Source organism: Hypanus sabinus, chromosome 16, assembly GCF_030144855.1.
Source record: "Hypanus sabinus isolate sHypSab1 chromosome 16, sHypSab1.hap1, whole genome shotgun sequence".
Taxonomy (NCBI): domain Eukaryota; kingdom Metazoa; phylum Chordata; class Chondrichthyes; order Myliobatiformes; family Dasyatidae; genus Hypanus; species Hypanus sabinus.
The window spans coordinates 82,041,415-82,050,179 of NC_082721.1; the positions used below are offsets into that span (position 1 = coordinate 82,041,415).

The following is an 8,765-nucleotide window of genomic DNA, read 5'->3' on the forward strand; positions in this document are numbered from 1 at the left end:
TGTAAATGTCTATAAAATCACTCCTCAATCTCTTACAATCCAGGGAATAAAGTCCTAACCCATTCAAACATTCCCTATTATTCAGGTCCTGGCAAAACCCTTGTGAATTATCTCTGTATTCTTTCAAGCGTATTGATATCTTTCTAGTAAGTAGGTGATTAAAACCCACTTTTAGGTTTTAAAAGGTGATTAAAACCTACACAATACTCTGGCCTCACCAATGTCTTATACAACTTCAAAATAACATCCCATTTCCTGTACTCAGTACTCTGATTTATGAGGTCAATGCACCAAAAGTTCCCTTTATGACCCGATCTACCTGTGACACCACTTACAAGGAATTATGGAACTGTATTCCAAGATCCCTTTGTTCTATCACATTCCTCAGTGCTCTACCATTCACCATCAAAGTCCTACCTTGGTTTGTACTCCCAAGTGTAACACCTCGCACTTGTATGCATTAAATTCCATCTGCCTTTTTCCACCTCATTTTTCCAGCTGGTCTAGATCCTGACGCTAATTTCGATAGCCTTCCTCGCTGTCCACTACACCCCCAATCTCGGTATCATCTGCAAATGTGCTGATCCAGTTAATCACATTATTATCCAAATCATTGATACAGATGACAAACAACAGGACCCAACACCTATCCTTGCAGCCATATACTTATCACTCTCTTGGCTTCTTCCATGAAGCCAATCTTGAATCCAATTTACTACTTTATCCTGAATGCCAAGTGACTGAACCTTCTGGACCAGCCTCTCATGCGGAACTTTGTCAACGGCCTTGCTAAAGTCCATGTAGATAATGTGCACTGCCTTTCCTTCATCAACTTCCCAGGTAACCTCCTCAAAGAACTTTATATGTTTGGTTGACATGACCTCCCACGCACAAAGCCACGTTAACAATCCCTAAAAACTACAACAGACAGGAACTCAGTCTTTTAAAGGTAGAGACTGTGGAGAACGCTTCATGATTAACTTATCATGGTGCACAAACATGGTGGTTTCTGTCTCTATCCTTCTCACCTGACCTAGAACATGTAGCAGTCATGTCATCCATTTTATCTGCTGAGCAAGTTTTCAGGCATCATCCCAGCAGTGGTGAACGTTCCACCTCGGGTCAGACAGGCAAAGGAGGAGTTGAGCACCATGATCAGCAGTTATGAAACAGTGTACACTAATGCCTTCCCAATCATTGTAGGGATTTCAACCAGGCCAGCTAGAATAAGTACCTGAACAACTACCACCCACATATCACCTGTGGAACCAACACACTTGACCACCGTCAGGAACGCTCACCATGCCATTTCACAACCTCACTTTGTAAAGTCCAATCACCTGATTTAACTTCTGCTCCCAGAGTACAGGCAGTCTAAAGACCAGCAGTAGTGGTGAGGACCAAGAGAGTTTGGTCAAGGGAGTTGGAGATCGCTTACAGAACTGCTTTGAGTTGGTGGACTGGACAGCATTCGGGGATTCATCTTTGAATCTAAATGAATACACCACAGTTGTCACCAACTTTAGTCCTGTGTTGATGAGTCTGTGCCTTTGACAATTTACTGTACACCCCCAAATCAAAAGCCATCGATGAACCAGAACCATATAAGAATGTATTTACTTATTGGCACGCATTGTAAAGAAGGCTCTTCTGACCCTTTGAGCTGCACTGTTCAGCAATCTTCCAAATTAACCCTACCCTAATCATGGGACAGTTTAGGGAAGGCTAGTTTTAGGGTGGAAAAAAAACACAATTCCAATTTCAGTTACAGGTGAAATTGGATAAACATCAGCTCTGGCAGTGTTTGTAAAACATTACTTCCTACAAAGTGAACTCTATAACATGATGAATGACAGTGATGCTTCACTCCCAGATGAACTCAATGCCCTTTATGCACACTCTGAAAGGGAGAATAAGATTACACTTGTCCAAGTCCCTGCAGCATCTGGTGACCCTATAAGCCCTCTCAGATGCTGACATCAGAATATCTCTCAAAGGGGTGAATCCTCACAAGGCATCAGGGCACTTAAAACCTGTGCCAACCAACTGGTGTGAGTATTCAAACACTTCAGTCTCTCACTGCTGCAGTCGAAGGTTCCCATCTGCTTCAGAAAACTGCCAATCATACAAGTGCCCAAGAAGAGCACAGTGAGCTGCTAAGTGACTATACCAATTACACTCACATCTACTGTGATGAAGTGCTTTGAGTGGTCACAGCCAGAATCAACTCCTTCCTAAGCCAGGACCTACATCTGCTGCAATTTACCCATCACCACAATAAGTCTACAGTGGATGCATTCACACTGGCTCTCCACTCGGCCTTGGACCACACGGACAATAGCAATACTTAAGGCAGGTTGCTGTTCATTGATCCCAGCTCAGTGTTCAACATAATCAAATCAACAAGCTCCAAAACCTGGGCCTCTGCAATTTGATCCTTGACTTCCTCATCTCAATGATGAGTACATTTCAGATCTCCGTAGGCAAATGATTTGCGTTTGGTCGTTAGGTATTCCAAGTCAGGGCAACGGGAGTATGACAGAACTGTCATGTCAGTATATCAAAGAGAACTGACCAAAAAGCACATGCCACCACCCTCTTCCTTATCAGAGTTCAGTCTGACAGCAAGCACAAGTAGCAATCCTGAGTTCACCACCCTGGTGATCCTGACCTTTAACATGGCTTCTAATATCCTGAAGTCACTTTGCAGGACCTCGTCACCCTTCTTGCTTATGTCATTGGTATCAAGGTAGACACAACCATAGGCTGCTCGCAGTCCCTCTGAAATGCCCTGACCCTGGCACCTGGGTGGAAACATGCCAACAGGGAATTTCATTCTCAACCATAGATCCTCCTGTCTGTTACCCTAACCAATGTGCTCCCTGTAACTACTGCTTGCCTCTTCTTTCCTCTTCCCCTCTGAGTCAGAGTCTGAATGCTGCAGCTTTCCTTTGATAGGTCAATAGAATCCATAACAATATACTTGTTATAGCACACCAGTCCTCATTGAGGGATCAGAAGTGGAAAGAGTGAGCAATTTCAAGTTCCTGGATGTCAGTATCTCTGAGGATCTAACGTGGACCCAACAAATTGATGCAGCTATAAAGGCACAATATCTAAATGTCTATATTACATTGGGAGTTTGAATTGTCACCTAAAACACTCACAAATTTCTACAGTTGTACTGTGGAGGGCATTCTAACTAAGCATCAGGATCAAAGTGAGCTGCAGAGAGTTGTAAACTTGGTCAGCTCCATCATGGGCACTGACATCAAAGAGCGACTTATCATTGCTATCATCAGAAAGGAGGCACAGAAGTGTAAAGGCACACACTCAATGATTCAGGAACAGAGTCGTCTGATTTCTGAATGGACAGTGAACTCATTAACAATACCCAACTACTCTTTTAATTTCCATTTGGGCACTACTTATTTAACTATTTTATATATATAATACTTTAATTCATTTTTTCTATTATGTTTTTTAATGTATTGCTGCTGCAAAGTCAACGAAGTTCATGACAGATGCTGGATATATTAAACCTGATTTTTAAGGAAATGGCCATAGTACACTGCACCTGCTGCCTATCTCCAGCAGTCACCAAATTATCTGTGTATCACCGATCAATATCTCCCTTGAATGAGCTGAAGGTCATCCAACTACAGATCAGATTCCCTAATGCAGAGCTAGATGCGTCTTTCAGGTGTAATCATCAGGGAACTGGAAGTCTCCCTGTTTTCCCACATCCCACACGATAAGCACTGCACTGTCCTGACTGTCATTCTCACTGGTCTCACTGAAAGAAATTTACCTTAACCTCCAACTCTCCTTGCTGAAGCCTCTTGAACCAAAGCCTCAGCTACCCACTCCAACAACAGCTGCTGTGCTTAAACCCAACTTATTTTATTGGCCTTTACCAAGTACCAAATAACCCATTTAATTTCAAGCTCCACAGGGAGTCCTAACAGATCTCACTCACTTTTTAAATCTGATCAGATTTTCTAAAATCCTTCCATGGAGAAAGATGCCACTGATGTTTATAGAACTGTGATGTAGTAAGAGTCAAAATATCTATGGAACTTATAACCAAAGTTAAAAACCAAGTCTGTGGAACCTGCATTCAGTAAACAACGTCTGTGGAATATGTAGAGTTGTAAGATTCAGGGTCTGTGGAACAATAATCAGGATCCATGGTCCCCCTGTCACCCAGTGTCTGTGATAACAGAGTCCATATCAATATGGAGCAACAAGTCTGTGACACCCAGTGTTGTTGCAGAGTACCACATCAGCCATTGGAGTGGTTGTGGAGTGCTGTTACTTCAGAAATAAGAGCATCTCAAGCATTTCGAGCAGCTGCTTAGCTTCTAGCTCATCAATAGCCCTAGTCTTCCCCAGTGTTCACAACGCAAAGCAGCACTGTAGCATGGAGGTTAGCATAACACTTTACAGTACCAGTAACCTGGGTTCAATTCCTGTGGCTGTTTGTAAGGAGTTTGCACGTTCTACCTGTGATTGTGTGGATTTCCTCCAGGTTAACTGGTTATAGTAATTTTTCCTGTAATTAGGCTATGGTTAAATCTGGGGTTGCTGGGCATTGCAGTTCTAAGGGCTGACTCTGCACTGAATCTCAATAAATAGAACTCGCTGTAACAAATGAGCTCGTGCAAGAGGAAGGAGAAAAGGAGCTTGTTTTTGCTGTTGTTGCTTGTGATGTTCCGCTAGACATTGTGGGCATGCTACGTTGATGCCCGAATGTATGGCGGCATTTGTGGGCTGCCCCCAGCACATCCACGGGTGTGTTGGTTGTTAACACAAATGACACATTCCACTGTCTGATTTGAGTATGTATGATAAGTGAATCTGACTATACAGCACTCTGCCCATGGATGCAGTCGTGCGAGGAAACAGATTTTCTGTGCAATTTCTCTATGTTATTCATTCTTGAAGAGTAGGGTTCATCCTGTAAACAAGTGGAACTCAATGTAAAGCCGCTAGAATTTTGTTTTTAGAAGGAAATTATTCCACAGCATGGTTCTGTACAGCCAGCCAGCTGGCATTGTTTTTAAATTTACCAGATGCTTGGATCACCAGGGTAGGAATGCACTGCTGGTACTGGAACTAGGAAATGAAAGACAAGTAACTGTCCAACCCCAAAACCTTCAACTCATAAATAAATATCATTACTGGAAAAATAACTCTCTTTTGGTTTGAGAAATGTGTTCGCTGTAGTGGGGATGGTTAACAGGCCTATCGCTGCTTGCCGGCATCTCCCTGTGTAGCCAGTAACTGTGCCAAGTCTGGGCTGTCTAATGGTCCTTCAGCAGCTCCTGGAGGTGACACTGGAATGCTTTGAATACAGTCACTAACTCGCAGCATGTCTGTGGTATTAAGATGGTATCTCAAGCATCTGAAGCGGCTGCTTACCCCCAGGCTCATCAACACCCCTAGTTTTCCACAGTGTTCGCAACACAATGAGACACCTCCAGGCATGACTCTGACCCTGTTAGCCAGCGCACTGTCCACAGCAGATCACCACCAAAGATCCACACCCTCACAGGACAAATAGGGGATAGGATATATAAATATTTGGATAGACAGGCCCTGATTCAGGTAATGGCTTTGTGTGGTGTGGGGTGCCACAGTAGCATGTGCTAATTGCCCCACACCACTATTACACCTCAGGGCGCGGGAATTTTAAATTTAATTCCAATGTCTTCTGTAAGGAGAATGTATGTCCTCTCTGTAATGAGTGGGCTTCCTTTGGGCACTCCACTTTCCTCCCACAGCCCAAAAAACATACCCATTAGTCTGCTAAATGCTCATTGTAAATTATCCCATGGGGCTAAATTGGTAGGTTGTTGGCATAGCAGCTTGAAGGGCTGCAAGGGTCTATACTGCATTGCATCTCTAAATAAACACAAAATCTTACAGATTTTTGAGGAGGTTACCAAAAAGATTGATGAAGGAAAGGTAGAGGACATTGTCCAGGAGGTAAGTTGCTTGACATTCAGGATGAGGTAGTATATTGGGTTAGACATTGGCTTTGTGGGAGAAGCCAGAGAGTGGTAGTAGATGGTTGTCACTCTAACTGGAAGCCTATGACTAGTGATGTGCCACAGGGATTGATGCTGGGTCTGTTATTGTTTATCATCTACATTACCGGTTTAGACGATAGTTTGGTAAACTGGATCAGCAAATTTCCAGTTGACACCAAGACCAGGGGTGTAATGGACAGTGAGGTAGTGTCTGCATCAGCTGGGAAAATGGGCTGAAAATTGTCAGACGGAATTTAATGCAGACAAGGTTTGAGTATTGCACTCTGGGAGGACTAAGCACGATAAGACTTGCACTGTGATCGGTAAGGCACTGAAGCCTGTGGTAGAACTGAGGGATTTGGGAATACAGATCCAGAATTCCTTGAAAGTGGTGTCACAGGTAGAAAGGCTTGTACAAAGGGCTTTTGGCATATTGGTCTTCATAAATCAATGTACCGAATGCAAGAGTTGAATGTTATGTTGAAGCTGCTTAAGACTTTAGTGAGGCCGAAATTGGATTATTGTGTGTAGTTCTGCTCACCTACCTAAAGGAATATATCAAAAAAGCATGAAAGAGTACAGAGAAATTTACAAGGATGCTTCCAGCACTTGAGGACCAGTGCTATGAGGAAAGGTTGAACGACTTTATTCCCTGGACCATTGAAGAATGAGGGGAGATCTTAAAGAGGTGTACAAAATTACGAGGGGTACAGATAAGGCTTTCTCCCCTCTGGGTGGATGAGACTGTCAAAGGTGAAATGCTCGAGTAAATTTGTTCACTTTGAGGGTGATGCGAGTGTGGAATGAGCTGCCAGCAGAAGTGGTATATGCGGGTTCAATTGCAAAATTTAAACGAAATTTTGATGAGTACATGGATGAAAGAGATATGGAGGGCTATGGTCTAGGTGCAAATAGATTGGACAAGGCAGAAAACCGGGCTGGTATAGACTAGATGGGATGTAGGGCCTGTTTCTGTGCTGTACTGCTCTATAACTGTGATAAATACAATCGGTTATTTAGGATGGTGGTGAATATCAGTAGCTTGGGCTGAGGTGTTTGCTGAACTTGGCAGTTAGTCTGCAGACAGTTGAGGTGACATCCTCAGTGTGCAGCTGTTGGTGTTTTTCTCTGGGAGTGTTCGCGTTTATATCGGCCCCTGTTCCCTTGCCTCAGTCCTGATTGGCCACCCCTTCAGGTGACCTTTTAATTCTATTGGCTTGCTTCTTTTGGCTTAGTGGTTAGTAGAAGGCATCTGTTTTGATATGTTTGTTTGCGGAGTTATCAGAAGACAACCATGCTTCTAAAAATTCTTGCATCTGCTTCGTGCTTGTCTGAACTTCTACACTGTCCCAGTTAAAGTGGTGTCCATCTTTGTGTTTATGTACCAAGATCAGTGACAGCATCTCTGTACCCCCAGTTTGTGTTCCCATAAATGAGTTTACATCCTGTCTGGCCAACAGTTATGACTCATAGGAGAGCGCTCTGGTCTCCGAGTCAAGAGAATGAACGTACGGTGAACTTCAGACATGGGACACTGAATGCCATTCCTTTCCCTGCATCCTGCAGCGTGAAACGCTGGCTGAGGCAAAATCTTGCACAAGTTCAGGTAGCATCTGTGTGAAGAGACACGGTCAATGATTTTGATCTGCCTCAGTGCACTTCCAGTGGTGCCTTCAATCCAAGACCTGCAGTGTTGTCTGTGTGGAACTTGCAAGTTCTTCTCACGTCTGCACGGATTTCCTCTTGCAACCCAAACTCGTGCAGGTTAGCAGGTTATGGTAACTTGCATTGCTGAGAATATGGGAAGAATATGAGGTTACGGACAAATGGATGGTTGCTGGCTCCCACAGTGCACTGAACAATCTGCTTCCACCCTGTATCAGCTGGGAAGGAGAGAGATGCAGGTAAGCTTATGTTTGGTATGAAGGTGGGGGTGGTATGTTTAAAGCAATGCAGAGCCTGTGACAGGATGTTGAACAAAGAACAAAATGCTGAAAGAATTCAGCAGGTCGAGCAGCATCTACTTTGGCAAAAGAGTGGTCAAGGCTTCTAGTCAACAGTCTATGTGAGGATGAGTCAAAATGGCTTAATGGGGCCAGCTATCAGCCTGTTAACCTACCAGTCCTGTGCAATGAGTTGTTTACAGCGAGATAGTGGGATCTGCCCGGCAGGCAGGATGTATGTCTGAAGGATCAGGGAAACTTCGCAGCACCGGTGTTTGTTTCTGTTTTCCAAATTCTGTGGGTTTTAAAAAAATTAATTGCCTGGCACTCATGGTGGGTGTTACATTATTGACCCCGTGGGGCCTACCTGCTGGGGTGTTGCCTCACAGCCCACCCATGGGTGGGGCGATGGTCACACCAGCACCCACCTGAGGGGATGTCGCCTCACTGCCCACCCACCAGTAATGGGGAGATTGTCCCGAGTGCCCACCTGTGAGGGTGTCGCCCCAGTGCCCACCTGTGAGGGTATCGCCCCAGTGCCCACCTGAGAAGGTGTCACCTCAGTGCCCACCTACGAGGGTGTCATCCCAGTGCCCACTTATGAGGGTGTCGCCCCAGTGCCAACCTGCCAGGGTGTCACCCCAGTGCCAACCTGCGATGGCGTCGCCCCAGTGCCCACTTGTGAGGGTATCGCCCCAGTGCCAACCTGCCAGGGTGTCGCCCCAGTGCCCACTCTTGAGTGGGAAGGGGTGTTGTCACGCTGGTGCCCTCACAGCTGACCTGCCGA

General features: G+C 44.8%; 1 protein-coding gene across 1 annotated transcript in view; it reads right to left on the bottom strand.

Moving 5' to 3' along the window:
• Nucleotides 1-8,230, bottom strand: part of LOC132406499 (neurturin) — a 33,022-nt gene extending 24,792 nt beyond the window's left edge. Inside the window, exon 1 of the mRNA XM_059992257.1 lies at nucleotides 8,155-8,230. The gene's annotated coding sequence lies outside the window, so the exon portion shown is untranslated. The remainder of the gene's footprint in view (nucleotides 1-8,154) is intronic.
• Nucleotides 8,231-8,765: the final 535 nt, after the last annotated feature.